This window comes from Heptranchias perlo, chromosome 8 (assembly GCF_035084215.1).
Source record: "Heptranchias perlo isolate sHepPer1 chromosome 8, sHepPer1.hap1, whole genome shotgun sequence".
Lineage (NCBI taxonomy): Eukaryota > Metazoa > Chordata > Chondrichthyes > Hexanchiformes > Hexanchidae > Heptranchias > Heptranchias perlo.
Genome location: NC_090332.1, coordinates 36781816 through 36800838, shown reverse-complemented (window position 1 = coordinate 36800838; position 19023 = coordinate 36781816).

Genomic DNA, 19023 nt, shown 5'->3' with positions numbered 1-19023 from the left:
TAGCTGTGTGGAAGAGAAAAATTTAGGCCCAAAAGTTTCTGGAACCGCATCTGAAGAGTCTTGACAGGAAATAATGATTTGCCCTGGTGCCTGAAGCAATTTTTGGCAAATGTTAAAGATATGAAAGCTCATTTACCCCAGTGCTTAATTGGCCTATGCTTAGCAATTGTTTGATTACAAAATTATGATAAATTTTATCTATTTTGTTGATCATATTTGCAAACACTTGGTGAAACAAGACCTGATATGAATTGATAAATTACTTTATTTCACAGTATGGTAAACATACAGAACAGTCGTTGTGATCAGGTTCACTTAATTCAATCATACCGGTTATCTTCATGTAATAATACAAAATAAAGAGCATGCCATGTGCTTCCACATCAGCGGTTCTTCTTACTTGACTCAAACAAGATGCTCCTCCTGCAATTCTAATCTCTTAGTCTCAATCAAAGCCCATGGAGATTTCTCTTTAGCAATCTAGCTGACCAGATGGCGTTCTTTGTTTCTGTGTTATTTTTCCCCCTCTGTTCAAAGCCAGAAAGGGTCAGTGACTATCGAACACAATGGGTGTGAGGTGTTTGCCAATTGCTGAGACAGGCTAACAAATTGTTTATTATTTACAATCTATGGGGAAACAACATCAACGCTAGCTCATAGGCATCTTAACCATCACCAGCAAGTACATGGCCTTGGTTTTTACCATCTGGCTGGGTTGCCAAGGGTGTAGAGTGTAATTGACAGTATCCAAGTAGTTCTGAGAACTCTACCAGATAGAAATGCCTCTTACATGAGTCGTAAGGGGTTCCACTATATCAATACAATATAATTTATTTCACAGAATTACAATGGGGCAGAAATCGCTCGTGAAATAACGATGAGCTCAACAGCGCTCTCCATTCTTAGTGGCGAAATTGAGGAGCAAGTTCCAGCGCTCGCACATGCGCAGTGAAACGCGGAAACCCGGAACTTGCTCCTACTGGTTCGCCGCTGATATGACAGCTTTGAATTAAAGGTGTATCACACACTGCAATCAGAGAAAAGTGTAAACTTGCTTATCTGCTCAGCTGGGAAATAACTAATTATGCCACCAAACAGGTACGCTTAAAAATACAGGTCTAAACTAAGTTTCACAGTAAGTCTTAATGACTGCCAAACAACTAAAAATTAACTTTTAAAAATGTGGAGTCTCATATTACTTCTTATTTTAATAGGTTTTGGTTATTGTTAGCGTGGATTTTGGACTGTTGAATTAAAGGCAACGATGAAGTGACTAATGGGTACATGACAGTGGTATTTACCCTAAAACCACATTGAAATGCGCTTTGTGTAGATTAGACTAACCTTAATTAAAGGCTTAAATATAACGCTTGACTACTAATAAAATGGATTCTATTAAACAAAGGGACACTATTAAATAAAATGGATTCTGTGACTGTGGGAAAGACAGTTAAAAGTGTAGAGTTTGTACATTCCAGAACTGGCTTACAGTCTGGGAATACAAAGGACATTTCATAACGAACTGATAAAACTATAGAACCAGACTGCATGAAACAAAGGCATGCCGTCTTAAGGTGATAATAGTTGTTCGGACTTAATTGGTTAATGCGTAAGCAGTCCGTTGTTGCTATGCAGACTTAATTGGTTAATGTGTAAACTGTCTGTTGTTGCTGTGCGGACTTAATTGGTTAATGTGTGTAATCAAGATTTATGATGTAAAAGCTACTGAAATCTGTATTTCAAAGGTATAAAAAAGCATGACAACCATTTTAAAGTTGAGAAGGTATATGCGTACATTGCGGAATGTCCAGCCTTCTCCCAAAGTACTTTGTCCAATAAACTGCATGTTGAATCTTTAAGTCTGACTCCGAGTGGTGATTTTTTCCCACAACAGTTATTAAAAAAAATTGTTTTACTTTTCCCTTCTGTCTCATTTATTTACTTCAATTATTTCTTAACCTTTCCTTTTTTTTGCTGTCTATAACTGCTTTTACATTGATTTAAAATGTTGTACCTTTCACTTCCTGGTTTAATGCTGCAAGCCTGCAGAGACAGTGAACGCAGTGGTCAAAAATGTTGCAATCTGATTGGTTGAGGAGAGAGATTGATCCTCTCCCTTCTCCCAGGGTCCTAGCTTCGCCTGAACTGATGCTGGGGCTCTTCTTCGCTTCCTATTCCAGGAAATGCCCGAAAAAAGACTGCGGTAAGTTTGTGGGTTAGTATAAATCTATGGAGCGGCGAAGAGTGTTGGTTCGCCGCTCCAAGTGATTTCTACCCCAATGTTTGATTATCAATCTGACTCTAACCACAGTGTTTCCCCTTTTTAACAGTGGCTGTCTTTTATGGTTGGCTAAGTATGGTGTTTCGTCTAAGTGGTTCCCCTGAGGAAGAAAGAGGGCAGGAAGGTGGCAACTGTATGTCACTGATAGGCTCTGGGAGCTGAGGTGGCTCTCCACTTCTGTGAGCATGTACAGATGGGTTGGCGTCAAGCTCAAACAGTTACGTTGCTGTTGGGGCAGTCTAGCACTGCATACTAATCAGGGGGCAAGAATCCTGAATTATTTGTCCTGATTCATTCCCCTCCCTAACTTGAGGAGTCTGAAGCCAACTCTGTAGTCACTCAAATACTGATCTAGCTGAGAAATCCTAACTCAACTCAGATGAAGTATCAAGCCTAGGCCATTGCTGGACTATTTAGTTCAGTACCATGCCACAAAATATATTTAGCCACTGAGCCAACATGAATGTCATTATTATCACTGTAAAACTAATCTACTTGCATAGGTTCTTGTCTGGTGGAGTAGAAATTAATCAAGATATTTCCAAGTAAGATATCTTATCCCAGGAACTTATTAAAGAACTTATCAAATGCAATCTATCACTGAATGCTGCCTCGTGTCATTCAAACTGTAACAATGTCATTCTAACATATAACTCTAATTCTAACGCATGACTTAATTTATTACTATATTTTACTCTGTTCTCCTAATTAATATATTTCTAGCAAGTTCTTTCTAGAGATGTTAATTAAATTTTCTTGCTTCTGTCAAGGTTAGATTTATATGCGATCAAATTTAAAGGGGCAATATCTTTAAGAAATGTTGACAAATTATTTTTCGTTTGTTTACAAATAAATGATACAGTGTCGTAAATCAAGTTGAAATTGGATTACTTGTATGTGCTTTCATCATGATAAAAAATGCTTGGTTCTGCTGCGTCTGTTCAAAACAAATAATTTGGTTTTCCAAAACATTTTCCCCATGCATACAGTGCTCCCTTGAGAATTCCTAAGCATCATCTAATATTTACAGGCAGATCTCTCGTGGTTCTGAACAATATCAATCCTGTATTTTATTAGAAATCACCATATTTGTAAATGTGAGACTTGAAAATGATATTGAGAAGTGTAGAGATAAATTTTCACCTTTACTACATTGAGCAGTAATCTGACGGACCGCATCTCCCATCCATTGTAGAAACTACCCAATTTTTATCATGTTGATAGGTTTTTATGGGGACCAGGGGATCAAAGTGTTAATATTATAACAACAATTTTATTTTGTGCCTTTCACATAATGAAATGTTTCAAGCAGGAGCATTAGGGAGAATGATTAAGGAAGGTGACTGAAGATGCTGTCAAAAAAATGAAGAAGCTGTCATGACTTTGTTTAGCATGGGACACCTGGAGTGGATGATAAAAGATGAAATGGGTGCATATTTTAGTGACAATAATTGTCTTTCTTCTTATCTTAAGTTTCGCTATCCACTTATTTAGATATGAAGTATAGTCATGAATAAGAGTTGATCTTCTTTATGAATAATATTATTTGCTTTGCAACACTTTGGACTCTCACATTCTACCTGTACAGTCGTTAAATATTACCTAACCTTGTATTTTCTCCATAGAACACCCTACACCAGAAGACAATTGCATCATACACCACACCAGAGGACACTCATACACACATTACTGCCATGCTAGGCACCAGCACAGTGAGTCACCAGAACAACGCACTCACAGGGTGGTTTGGAGATGCTAATGACAGGTTGCGGACATGTTGTCCAAAGCCGAAACAAACAATCAATAAACTTTTGGGTGAGGCCTCCAGTAGTCCCTTTAAGGTCCACTGGTTAAACCTCTCACACCTGGAGAAAGTGGAACTGGCATGCGCCGGACATGCTTCACCCATTTTTCCTTGAAAGTTGCTGGCGGGGTCCTACAACAGACGTAGGACTCCGATTTGCATGTTTAAAGAACCACTCGCCTATTTTGAGTGGGAGTGCTGAGCGCCCTTTTAACGGCATACCTGAAAGTTGATTCAGGTGGACAAATGGGTGCACAAGGTCCCCACCAGATTTTCAACTGCACTCGCTCGTTTTGCAGACAAGAAATGGGCGGCCAGCAATTTAACATCTCCCCCAATATGTATAATCTGGTAGACCATTATATGTTACTTGTCTTGACACAAGAGGTTCTTTTAATTGAGATGGGTGCAAACAGATTTTCGCCAACCTTCCATTAGTTTTGCTCTTTGTCTGAAAGGATGATGGCCATCACCATAAAACAAAGGCCCATGGTAATCTCAAGTGCCCTCAATGGAGGCACCGCAACCTTCTACATCCCAAGCTGAAGCCACTTGAGGAGCACCTCATAGGAGCACTATAGCAGGTAGAAGATCACTTAGGATGAGCATTAGGAGATTGCACCAGGGGGAAAGGTAGTTAACGGCAGGTGTAAAGATCATTTTAAAATACAAGCTCTTTCAAAATTCTTGAGGTGCAGTTTTTTGGTGAGTATTTACTGACCAGGCAATGTGATTTGTCAGAAAGCCCAATACTTATGTTTGGGTTGAGTGTAGTTCTAAGGATGGCGGAAAGCTCGTAAAGGAATGTGGAGTGGCACTGTTGGTGGCGGGGGATGACAGGGATGGAGGGGGCGGTGGCTGGGATCAGGCAAGGTAACGGTGGCTAGGATCATGGAAGGTAGCAGCGACTATTGGGAAGGAAGGCGGCGGTCATCGGGGGGGGGGTCGAGGTCGGGGGAGGCGTTGATGGCATAATCGGAAGGGGATCCAGGTTACAATCAGGGTGGTCGCAGTCATGATTGGGGTGGGGGTGGGGCAGTTGCTGGCACTAAGGCTGAGGGAGGAAAGGTGTGAGGATACCTCGGTGAGAAACTCAGGGTAGAGCTTGGGTGAAGTTTGGGTTGGCGGTAGAGCATGACAGTTTTAAAGGAGAGGCAAGTGGGGTGGAACAAGGTGAGGTACTCGGTGTAGGAAAAGGCACCATAGCAGTAAGAAAATGAGCAAGGTGAGATTTGGTGATAGGGACCACCGCTGCAGTTTGGACGACGTAAGTAGTGGAAGGTATAGCCAGGTGGGGAGGCTTCAGTAAGCAGCAAGGTGTCATCACCCATGAGCCATGTTTACGTCAAGGCCATGATACCAATTATCCACAATAAGGTCGTGGATGGCAATGGCTGGAGATGTGGAGAGAGGTTGGTGATTGTTGATCCTCTGGCAGAGTTCAAGGGATCAGTGGTGACGCGACTAGCTCCCAGTGGCGCACTGGGTGGGAAGGCCAGGAAGAGAGGAGGATGAGTCAGTTGGGGTTTCTGCTCGTAAGGAGGTAGTGACAAGTGCCATGATGGGCCCCTCACAAAATGCCGAGAGAGGCACAGAGCATAGCCGAGGGCTTATCCAAGAGGGATTCAAGCCTGGGATAATGGCAGATGACTATAGAGGCAGAAGAATAGGGAATGGGTTGGAATTTGAAGGTAAAGTACCTGAGAGGGGAGAAAGGAAAGGTGGCATGATTGGGTGATGACAGGGGGAGGAGATAGCTGAGAAGGGCTCAGGAAGGGTAAAGAGAAGAGAAAAAAAGGAAGATAGAAGTAATGGACTCGGGGCCCAGGTGACATTTTCAGCCAAAGTGTAGAGATAGCAAGGATTCCTAGTTGAATGCAATGAATCTAATTCTGGATATCTAATGACAGCTGATGTTTTATCAGTAATTGTGCTAAAATATTTGGTGTGGCAGATAAGCTTCTGAAGCCTACCTAATTTGGCATAATATACGGAGTCTATGGTTGAGCAATCATAATTAATGCTGTGACCTATTTCATTTAGCAATCTAGACTTTCATCTCCCAGCCGAGGCAGCGATACATCACCTGAAGCCAAAGGCTACTTTTCCTTTGCCATACCTCTCACTGATATAATTTTTCATAATGAAGCATGTATTACTTTTGCTCAATGTACCTGTGCCTAGAAGACTGTCAGTGTCTCTATGTTAGATAACTTTGGCCTAGTTTTATGCAGCACCAGTAATTCAAAAACAATTAGGTACTCTAAATTCCATCATTAAACTGCTTTAGGGCCAAAAGGCAGATTTGTTCACAGCTTTTATCTAGTTAAAAAGATTATTTATGTGGTAACAAATCATGGTACACACAGGGCTAGTTCCAGACTGCTGTGAGAAAACATGAAGAATGTTCTCAATACAGGATTGTGTCATAATGTCATAATGCATTTTGTGGCAGCGGCAATATGTGATAATCCACCCAAGTTACTCAGAATTATCAAGGTGATTAAAAAGAACTGAAATAGTTCGGTATGAATCTATCCTAATTAAAAAAAGTTAGCAACATTTCACAACCACAGACAAACACCTGTAAGAGTACAAGTAGCACAGTGGTTATGTTATTGCAATGGTAACCCACAGGCCTGGACTAATAATCCAGAAAAACATGGAGAAAAAACAGGACAGTGTGAGGATTTGAATTCAGTTTTTAAAAAATGGAAATGAAAAGTTGGTATCAGTAAAAGTGAAGCTGTTGTCATAAAAACCCAATTGGTTCACTAATGCCCTTTAGGGAAGGAAACCTGTCGTCCTTACCTGGTCTGGCCTATATGCGACCCCAGGCCTACACCAATGTCGTTGATTCTTAATTGCTCTCTAAAGCGGCCCAGCAAGCCATGCAGTTGTACCAAACTGCTAAAAAAAAATGACAAGACAGCAGTTCAAGAAGAAGGCCCACCACCACCTTCTCAGGGCAACTAGGGATGAGCAATAAATGCCAGCCTTGTCAGCGATGCCCACATCCTCAGAATTTTTTTTAAACAGTCCATGCTCAGTAACAGTACTTACAATGCAATCATTACAATATGTGAATGATTGATATTGACTGTCAGCTAGTTTAACTGGCCCTAATCAAAGACAGACTATCAATTTTATATTTGCCATTGCCTTGCCTGTGCCATTTAAATTAATATTCCCTTATAAATTAACGTTTGTTTGCTTTAATAAGAAAACATTGTTTTGCTTGGATATTAAACTGCTTGAGGTCCAGTGCTAGGTTTATTTCAATATTATGAAAGAGCAATTCGCACATACTACAAGAAAGAATGTTTGATCTGTTATACATCCATTAAATGTGGTAAATTATAGTAGAAAGTTATTTTGTTAAGTTTTAGGATCTGAAATTTTATTGAACTATTTTAGATTTCAAGGTCAGCACTAGTGTTAGTAACACCCCTGGTGCTCAGACTTCTGCTATTGGTATCCCTTTGTTATTCTGACATCAATGTACAGAGGGATACTTTGTTTTTAAAGGAAATTAAATTAATTCCAGTTGTCAGTTGCAGTGAAAGAGGTAAGGAAGGTGATTATCATCTGGCTGGAGGGGATGAGTTGCTGATGTGAAGAGCAGCCAATTTCTGAGTCATGTTTAGAAATTGACTCTATTTGTGGTACATTCTTAGCACCAACCATCTTAGAATACTGATTTGGTCTCAGCAGCTGCTTTGCAGCTTGTATTTCTGCATGTGTGTCACGGATGTTTTAATATGATTTCTTATTATTGTATCAATTCTGATGACAAGCAATATAGATTATTTAAAAGCACAAAATCACAAGAAGAGTACTGTGATCCCACACCACCTAAACCTATCAAACATTGTCAGAATGGACATCCCCCCCCTCCACTGTCCTATTCCCAATCCATGACCTGTTGCGGATCTGTGTTTGAGTTAGTGCTGTCTGGCATCTACCAAATCAATTTCATGACCTATTTATGTTGCCTTTAACAAAAGGACAAAAGCTAATATCCTTCCAATCAAACATATTCTGCTTGTCTCATCTCCCTCTCCCAATCTCCCACCTCTCCACTCCCGATGGGCTTGGTAGATAAAAATATCACTCAGTCTAATATTTAAGTCACGCAGCCAAGAAGATCCAAGCATAGAAATTCCTGCTGCACTGTTGCATTGCCAGAAGTGCGGTAGGGTAGTAGGTCTACCTGCCATTTTGCTCCTGTCATGACCTTGTCTCAAATCCTGGGGGTTTAGGGGCAAGAGGCCATGGCTATAGCAGCGCAACAGGGTGTCCACCTAGCTTGAACAATGGGCTCTGGGAGTGGCGCTCTGCAGCCCTAAGAGGGGGAGCCATAGGCTTGGTCAGGCTGAAGATGACGGATAGGTTTACCCTCTTATTTTTGATCCAATATTAGCAGGTCTACAATAGGACTGATTTCCATTTGCAGTTGTCACTGTGGGGCCCATGTTTGGGCCAGATGAGCACCAACATCTGGTCTCAAAAGTACTACTGGGCCTAATAGAGCATATCTGACTGGATTCCCAGGGTACCCCAGGAACGCCTCAAAACACCCCCTCAAATTGCTGTTGGGATATGGATGGATGGGCAGGAGAAGCTTGGAATTTTTTGCTATTAATCTTTGCACTTGAAATTTTGCCATTGATGTTTATTTTGTGATGTGTTCTGAGTTAAGGCATTTCCTTTATTTATGTGTATCTGAGAAAGAACACAGAACAAGAACAAAAAACAAGTTAACTTAAAGGAGGGAAATCCTTCAAGAACTTTACCATTTTTCAAGTTGGGGAGCAGGCGGTTCTCAATAAAAGTCCTGAATCTAAGCATATTATATAAACAAAGGCTTTTAATAATATTAAGAACTCGAGCCAAAATATTTGATTTTAAAAAAAGCAAATTAGTTTAACAATTTGTGAAGTTTTATCATTTTCTCTATACAAACCTACCCCCAAAGCCAATGGAACAGTTTGCTTGTTTGTATTGATAGGTAAGGCCCGTTGTATTTGATCTCTCTCAAAATATTGGATTTTATATCTCTAACCATGGAGGAATTATGAAGAATATTGATTAAAACAAAATTAAGTCAAACAGATAGCCATAACCTGTGTAACATATGTCAGCTAAACATATAGGGCCCGATTTTAGCTCCCGCTACCGGGTGCGTTCTCGGCGGGGGGGCCCCCGAAAATCCCGAAATCCAGGTGCGGGACCGGATTGCGCCTCGATCCCGCCCACTTCCGGGTTCCCCGATGACGCGCCAGCGTGCGCGCGCAGCCCCCGCTGGTGGGAATCCCGCAGGCAATTAAAGCCAGCGGGATGCCACTTGAGAGTATTTACTTTGCTTGTTCAGGTCATTAACTGACCTGATTAAGGGACTGTGTGTGATTTTGGATAAACATGGGACTGTTTCCCACACTGGGGGAAACAGTCCCAGTTGAAATGGACGTGTTGCAGCTGTCAGCCTGTGGCAGCTGCAAAGGTCCATTTGACAGGTGGGGGGAGACCCTCAGCCATTGCAGGAGGCTGCTCTGTCACTTGGGACAAAGTTTGGCCTCCACCACCCTCCTCCTGACGGTCGAAGTCACCAACCTGCACACTTACCCCGGGGTCCGGAGACATGTACCTACCTTGCGGACCCCCTCAGATGTACATCTTGCGGATGGGGGCCGCCGTAGCTGCAGTCATGACCTCCTCGGAGGGCGAACAGCATCACCAGCCTCACCAGCCTCGCCATCCACGCCGTCCACCTCTGACACGTGGAGCTCCACAACAGAGTGCAGTGACACATCCACCTGTACAGCAGGAGGGAGGGCTACCGCAGAGAGAGATGCGTCGCAGAGGGCACTACCCTCGCCACAGGGTCCACAGACCGAGGCTCAGCCTCCTGGACCTCTCTGAGCAGCAGTGCACACGGAGGCTCAGAGTCAGTCGACATGTCGCCGTGGACATCTGCAGCCTCTTTCATGCCGAGCTGCTCCTGGCTGGCCCGAGCACCATCTTCCTACCTGTCGCTGTCAAAGTCACCACTGCCCTCCCGAACTTCTCCTCCGCAGCCTTCCAGGGTGCAACCGGGGACATCCCCGGTGTCTCTCAGTCGTCTGCGCAGAAGAGCCCTGCAAATACACCTACACCCACTCTGCAGTGACACACTGGGTGGCATCAGTGATGGGTCCTCATAGGGATACCCAGGAGCGGGCATTATTGCACAAACCGGACAGGATTCGCGAAGACATGGCAGTAGCGGTGCCAATATAATGTGTGATGTGAGTTGTTCTTTAATTGAATAGAAGTAAGAATCATGACAAACCCTCAAACACCCTTGTGCATCCCCTCCATGCTCACAACACGTTTGCTTTAAGCTGCCCACTGCACATATGTGATGCATGCCCTGTGGCTGCAGCACAGATGGTGGCAGGTTGAGTGAGGCTGGCCGTGAGAGAGATGCACGAGAGGGTGAGTATGGGATAAAGCCATGAGATTGTATGAGGATTGGGTTGCGTGTTAGTGGCGGGGTGAGTACTGGCGAGGTGAGTAGGTGCAGGTAAGATGAGGATGAGGATTGAGTGGGTATGTGGGGTGATGTGACAGAGTAGTGTTGGCAGTGCCGAAGGAGATGTGGGGTGGGGGCATTGTTGTGGCAGACGGAGTGTAGGGGAAAGACTACGTGTTCTCACTGTGGCTGACCTACTGAGATCATTGGAGCGCCTCCTGCACTGTATGCAGGTGGGCGATATGTTGGTGGCGCTGGTGACCTCCTCTGCCACCTCGAGCCAGGCCTTCTTGGTGGCAGAGGCAGGCCGCTTCCTCCCGCCCGCCGGGTGGAAGATCTCTGTCCTCCCCCTCCTCCTCACCCCATCTAATGATACCTGGGGTGAGGCATCATTAAACTGGGACCAGCCTTCCCTCTGGGCTGCTCCATGCTGTAATTTTTGATGATGTGGAGATGCCGGTGATGGACTGGGGTGGACAAATGTAAGGAATCTTACAACACCAGGTTATAGTCCAACAAATTTATTTTAAAATCACAAGCTTTCGGAGATTATCTCCTTCGTCAGATGATTGAATGAAAAGGTTCTCAAATCGCATATCTTATACGATGTTGGGACAGCATCACACCAATCAAAAGGTGTCGTTGTTATTCAAACAGGCCAGTCACGGAGAACAGAACGTCCCAGTACACTCGATATACATTGTGTCTTTTACACAGGCAAGCAGAAAGAAACTTAAAATGGCAGAGAGAGAGAGAGAATTTTAAAAAACATATAAATTTTTTCCCCCTTTTTGCTGGTGGGGTTACGTGTAGCGTGACATGAACCCAAGATCCCGGTTGAGGCCGTCCTCATGGGTGCGGAACTTGGCTATCAACTTCTGCTCGACGATTTTGCGTTGTCGTGTGTCTCGAAGGCCGCCTTGGAGAACGCTTACCCGAAGATCGGTGGCTGAATGTCCTTGACTGCTAAAGTGTTCCCCGACTGGGAGGGAACCCTCCTGTTTGGCGATTGTTGCGCGGTGTCCGTTCATCCGTTGAGAGAGAGAGAATTTTTTAAAATTCTCTCTCTCTCTCTGCCATTTTAAGTTTCTTTCTGCTTGCCTGTGTAAAAGACACAATGTATATCGAGTGTACTGGGACGTTCTGTTCTCCGTGACTGGCCTGTTTGAATAACAACGACACCTTTTGTTTGGTGTGATGCTGTCCCAACATCGTATAAGATATGCGATTTGAGAACCTTTTCATTCAATCATCTGACGAAGGAGATAATCTCCGAAAGCTTGTGATTTTAAAATAAATTTGTTGGACTATAACCTGGTGTTGTAAGATTCCTGTAATTTTTGATGTTTGTGGCAGCATCTGTCAGTGGAGGACTGCCCCTTTAAATAGAGCGCCTCCAGCTGACAGATCTTACTGCGCATGCGCAGCCCGCCCGATGCGCAGATCAGCAGCGGGGAACCTGGAGGAGCAGGTAAGTGGATCCAATTAGTGTGTTGCCTGCTACGATCGCGCGGGCAACCCACTAATTTCACTGGGCGCGTTTTCAACACGCCCGCTGGCCCACCCGCCCAGAACCCGCGCCCCTGGTAAAATCGGGCCCATAATTTCTGTGAATTTTAGTTTGATGAGTTTCCATATTTGATATTTGTAGCTGGCAGTGTTGGCCTGGCATCAATGAAATCACTTCCTTGAGTGAATAACAATCCCTGTTGTAGGTATAAGACAATTGAAAGCCTTGTCCCTCTGCCCATTTTCTAGGTCCTTTAGATGACTCAGGCCCTGTAGTTACACAGCTGGAAGGGATAAATACTTGAAGGGAAAAAATTTGCAGGGCCATGGGGAAAGAGCGGGGAAATGGGACTAACTGGATTGCTCTTACAAAGAGTTGGCACGGGCTCGATGGGCCGAATGGCCTCCTTCCATGCCGTAATCGTTCTATGACTCTATGATTCTAACAGTTGTGAGAGCACCTTAGCATGCAGTCCAATACATTCAGCCCTTCCAAAGATACATCCTTTCCATGCATCAGCACAGAAATCAGCACCCTGGATGGTGTAGATGGTGAGTTAGAGGGATTTGCACAGTGTGATTCACAGAGCAAGAGTGAGCAGGATCAGGAGCAAGTGGAAAGGACAGCCCAAGAATTAGCTCACCAGAGGGTAAGCACACGTCCCAGCTCTGCTGAAGACAGAAATGCAATCTTTAGCGGCCCATCCTTCAAAAGAAAAATGCTTTTTGTGCATCAGCAATTGCTGAATGTATTGGACTGTATGCTAGGGAGCTTTCACAACTGATAGAATCATAGAATGGTTACGGCACAGAAGGAGGCCATTCGGCCCATCGAGTCCGTGCCAACTCTTTGTAAGAGCAATCCAGTTAGTCCCATTCCCCCGCTCTTTCCCCGTGGCCCTTTTTTTTCCTTTCAAGTATTTATCCAATTCCTTTTTGAAAGCCACAATAAAATGTGCTTCCATCACCCTTTCAGGCAGCGCATTCCAGATCATAACTACTCTCTGAATAAAAAAGCTTTTCCTCATGTCGCCTTTGGTTCTTTTGCCAATCACCTTAAATCTGTGTCTTCTGGTTCTCGACCCTTCCGCCAATGGGAACAGTTTCTCTTTATTTACTTTATCTAGACGCTTCATGATTTTGAACACTTCTTTCAAATCTCCTCTCAACCTTCTCTGCTCAAAGGAGAACAACCCCAGCTTTTCCAGTCTGTCCATGTAACTGAAGTCCCTCATCCCTGGAACCATTCTAGTAAATCTTTTCTGCAACCTCTCTAAGGCCTTCACATCCTTCCTAAAGTACGATGCCCAGAATTGGACACAATACTCCAGTTGTGGCCGAACCAGTGTTTTATAAAGGTTCAACATAACTTCCTTGCTTTTGTACTCTATTTATAAAGCCCAGGATCCCGTATGCTTTTTTAACTGCTTTCTCAACCTGTCCTGCAACCTTCAAAGCTTTGTGCACATATACCCCCAGGTCTCTCTCTTGCTGGTGTTCACTACCAACTTGTGTGGGATTCTGGTGCATGGCATTGACATTCTGCAGTCAACCATGGAGCGTGTGGTCACCTCAATGGATGCTACAGCTGGGCCCTCCTTGCAGGAGTCCGTAGCACTAGTAGTAACATCTCTCAGGGACGCTCATACTATGACCACACTGGCGCTGGGCTCCACCATCTCCTCCACTTTGGACATGCTGTGAGATCAACTGAATAAGTGCTTCAATTGGATCATGGATGTCCTACAGTCAGCTCTCCCATAAATCAATGGGAGTGCTGAGCTGCAGCCTGATGGCAGGGGATGTCATGCAATAGGAGTGGAATATGTTGCCAGGGGGCATCATGCAATGGGAGTGGAACATGTTGCCAGGGGGCATCATGCAATGGGAGTGGAACATGTTGCCATTTCTCAGTATGACAGCATGAATGCACCCTCATCACTCCCTCAACCCTAGTGTCAGAAAACCAGCTTGGGCCAGACTGCCCCAGCAACTGCCGAGTTGCTGCAGTTTGGTCCAAGCTCCTGGAGATCATCAACTGCGAACATCTCAAGAGCCTTCATCTGAGCCACAGCAGCCTTTCACCTCCCATGCTGCTGGGGGTGCACCCTATAGGAGAACTAGAGAAGAGCATTTAAGATAGATAGTATGTGCTCACCTCCAGCTGATAATTAGTGTGCAGGCATTTGTGTAAGCCATTAAGATGTCTAGTTGAATCATGGATCTGATTGTAGCGCAGTTTGATCTTTGAACTTAGGTTCTTGAGAGGAGTCATCAGCCAAGTGTGTAAGTGATAACCCTTGCCCTCAAGCAGCCAGCCTCTCATTCACTGTCCAAGGGCAGAGTGGGTGGGTGGTCACAATATAAACGCGTCATAGCAGCTGCCAGGATAACAGCCACAGACCTGCATGATGCACTGCTGGTGCTCACACACCAGTTGCACATTCATGGAGCCAAAGCCCTTGCAATTCATGAAAGCAGTGGGCTTGTCTGAAGGAGTCTGCAGGGCACTGTGGCTGCAGTCAATGAGGCACTAAACTTGAAGGAAGCCTGCACTTTATGTGAGCCCCAGAGCCGTATCCTGCTGATTCCGGTTGTTCATGGGGAAAGTGGTGATATTGTTTGCTTTAGAAAACATGGCATCAGTCATCTGCTTAATGCAAGCATGAGCTGTAGACTGACTGATGTTACTGGTATCCCTTGTTGCAGCCTGAAAGAAACCAGAGGCAAAGAAGGCCTGCAGTGACCTTCACTGCAACAGGCAATGCTATGTTAACTATGGTAGTAGGTTGCAGGTCTTGTTAAAGGAGATGACACAACTCGATGACAGCCTCCTTGGAGAAGCACATCCTCCTTAAGCAGTGCTCCTCAGAGAAGTGGAGATATGTTGTCCTGGGTCTATAGACTGTGTTGGAGGTGGGCGGAGGGTAAGGATACCTGCAAGAACACCTCCTTCTATATGGTCTCACTGTAGCTGCAGCTCTTCCTCCTGTTGCTGCTGATCCTCTTCTGCTTCTTCTTCCATCATTGTGGGATTGCCAGAAGGATTGTCATGTAGAAAAAAGTGCTTTGCCAGAAATCCTTTAAGATTTCAAAAGGTTGTGCAGCCACGACAAGCACTTTAAAATCATCTAAGTAGCCAATAAATACTATAAGCTACCAGAAAATGTTTCCCAATCCTTTGCAGTATTTTAAATAAGAGCAGGTGAGTTCCCTTTAAATATCACTATAATGGCCCCCTCCTGACCTGTACCTCCCATGGTTTGTGGACAGGTTGAGGAAGTAGTGATGGCAATGCTGATTGACACAAAAATGGCATTGGACGTCCTGACAATGTCAGCTGATGTCAGTTGATTGCATTTGAATATATTAATTAGGCCCTGCCTTCCTCCGTGGGAATACTGGCCCTATAGCAGTGGCAAGATGAAAATCAGCCCCTCTAAGTTTCCGAAATTTGTTACATTTGTGGCCCTATAAAATGGGTTCTTGAGTGGTAATCTCACTGATGACAAGATCAAAAATGATAATTCAGAAATATGAAGTAGCACTTAACTATATTATCAGAAAAAAAGCACTGAGCTACAGAATATATTTAAAATGCACTCATGGTGCTGACAGGAGGCAATTACCCATAATAAACAGAAGATTTCTCCAATAATGGCAAACTCCAGACAATCTTGCAGATGTATGAAGAAGTGTTATAACTCAAAAGTATTGCAGGCACTCACGAAAGAATTGTCAGAACATATAGTGACCTGTGAGACACTCTGTTTTCCTGTTATAGCAATTACTGATCACCACAATTTATTTTCAGCAGACGTTGTTCTCTACGCTGTGCTTGTGCTGTTTTAACTATGCCCAAGAGAGCTGAACCATGTTCTATTTTTTTTGATTCGTTCATGGGATGTGGGCGTCGCTGGCGAGGCCAGTATTTATTCCCCATCCCTAATTGCCCTTGAGAAGATGGTGATGAGCCGCCTTCTTGAACTGCTGCAGTTCGTGTGGTGAAGGTTCTCCCACAGTGCTGTTAGGTAGGGAATTCCAGGATTTTGACCCAGCGACGATGAAGGAACGGCGATATATTTCCAAGTCGGGATGGTGTGTGACTTGGAGAGGAAAGTGCAGGTATGTTGTTCCCATGTGCCTGCTGCCCTTGTCCTTCTAGGTGGTAGAGGTCACGGGTTTGAGAGATGCTGTCGAAGAAGCCTTGGTGAGTTGCTGCACTGCATCCTGTAGATGGTACACACTGCAACCACAATGCGCTGGTGGTGAAGGGAGTGAATGTTTAGGGTGGTGGATGGGGTGCCAATCAAGCGGGCTGCTTTGTCTTGGATGGTGTCGAGCTTCTTGGGTGTTGTTGGAGCTGCACTCATCCAGGCAAGTGGAGAGCACTCCATCGCATCCCTGACTTGTGCCTTGTAGATGGTGGAAAGGCTTTGGGGAGTCAGGAGGTGAGTCACTCGCCGCAGAATACCTAGCCTCTGACCTGCTCTTGTAGCCACAGTACTTATGTGGCTGGTGCAGTTAAGTTTCTGGTCAATGGTGATGGTGGGGGATTCAGCGATGGTAATGCCGTTGAATGTCAAGGGGAGGTGGTTGGACTCTGTCTTGTTGGAGATGATCATTGCCTGGCACTTGTCTGGCACGAATGTTACTTGCCACTTATGAGCCCAAGCCTGGATGTTGTCCAGGTCATGCTGCATGCGGGCTCGGACTGCTTCATTATCTGAGGGGTTGCGAATGGAACTGAACACTGTGCAATCATCAGCGAACATCTCCATTTCTGACCTTATGATGGAGGGAAGTTCATTGATGAAGCAGCTGAAGATGGTTGGGCCTAGGACACTGCCCTGAGGAACTCCTGCAACAATGTCCTGGGGCTGAGTTGATTGGTCTCCAACAACTACTACCATCTTCCTTTGTGCTAGGTATGACTCCAGCCACTGGAGAGTTTTCCCCAATTCCAATCGACTTCAATTTTACAAGGGCTCCTTGGTGCCACACTCGATCAAATACTACCTTGATGTCAAGGGCAGTCACTCTCACCTCACCTCTGGAATTCACCTCTTTTTTCCATGTTTGGACCTAGCTGTAATGAGGTCTGGAGCTGAGTGGTCCTGGCGGAACCCAAACTGAGCATCGGTGAGCAGGTTATTGGTGAGTAAGTGCCATTTGATAGCACTGTCGACGACACCTTCCATCACTTTGCTGATGATTGAGATTAGACTGATGGGGCGGTAATTGGCCGGATTGGATTTGTCCTACTTTTTGTGGACAGGACATACCTGGGCAATTTTCCACATTGTCGGGTAGATGCCAGTGTTGTAGCTGTACTGGAACAGCTTGGCTCGAGGTGCGGTTAGTTCTGGAGCACAAGTCTTCAGCACTACAGCTGGGATGTTGTCGGGGCCCATAGCCTTTGCTATATCCAGTACACTCAGCCATTTCTTGATATCACATGGAGTGAATCGAATTGGCTGAAGACTGGCTTCTGTGATGGTGGGGATATTGGGAGGAGGTCGAGATGGATCATCCACTCGGCACTTCTGGCTGAAGATGGTTGCAAACGCTTCAGCCTTGTCTTTTGCACTCACGTGCTGGACTCTGCCATCATTGAGGATGGGGATGTTCACGGAGCCTCCTCCTCCCGTTAGTTGTTTAATTGTCCACCACCATTCACGACTGGATGTGGCAGGACTGCAGAGCTTTGATCTGATCTGTTGGTTGTGGAATCGCTTAGTTCTGTCTATAGCATGTTGCTTCCTCTGTTTAGCATGCATGTAGTCCTGTGTTGTAGCTTCACTAGGTTGGCACCTCATTTTTAGGTACGCCTGGTGCTGCTCCTAGCATGCTCTTCTACACTCCTCATTGAACCAGGGTTGATCCCCTGGCGTGTTGGTAATGATAGATTTTGACCTCGATGCAATCGCCAGTGACTTTTTTTTTTAGGGATACTTTTAGGGATATGTCGTAGGAACAGGAATAGGTCATTCATCCCCTCGAGCCTCTTCCGCCATTCAATTAGATCATGACTGATCTGTACCTCAACCCCATTTACTTGCCTTTGACCCATAATTCCTTGATAGCGTTTCCTAACCAAAATCTATCGATCTCAGTCTTGAAAGCTTCAATTGACCTAGCATCTGCAGACTTTTGGGGGAGAGAATTCCAGATTTCTGCTACCCTTTTTGTGAAGAAATGTTTCATGATTTCCCTCCTGAATGGCCTAGCTCTAATTTTAAGATTATCCCCTCTTGTTCTGAATTTCCCCACCAGAGTGGGTCTGATCAAGGCTCTGTACAACTGAAGCATATCTTCCTCCCTTTTGTATTTCAGCCCCCTTGAGATAAACGCCAACATTCCATTAGCCTTTTTGATTACTTTTTGTACTTGTGCATTAGCTTTTAGTGATTTGTGTACATGGATATTTTACATTACTTTTTAGGAATTATCATGAACTTATCGCTGTTGAATTATCATTAAAGTGTTGTTTGGGTTGGCAAAGGGCAGCCCCACTGCTATTATTGTCTGAAATATCTTGTAACAAGAGCTTTTTGTATGTATTTATTCTAATAGGTGTTCTGCCCACGTTCCTTTACCGTTTCCACTTCTTCCAGCAATCCCTCATACAAGACTGTTGCCTTTTGGCTGTAAAGCACCTCTAATACAATTGATGTTTTATCTGGAAATTCTAAAAGAAAATGATTTTCCCATAAGAGTTTAATTATACAATAAATTCCGTGCAATACATCTGATTATAACCCTGTATCAAGCCAATAAGATAAACCTTGCTTGTCAAGTCACTATATATTACCAATGATATCAATGTTTGTCAATGTTTTGATGCTAGAGCTTTCAACCATCTCAGTCCTACTCTCTGGAACTCCCTGCTTAAATTCCTCCATCTTTGTACTT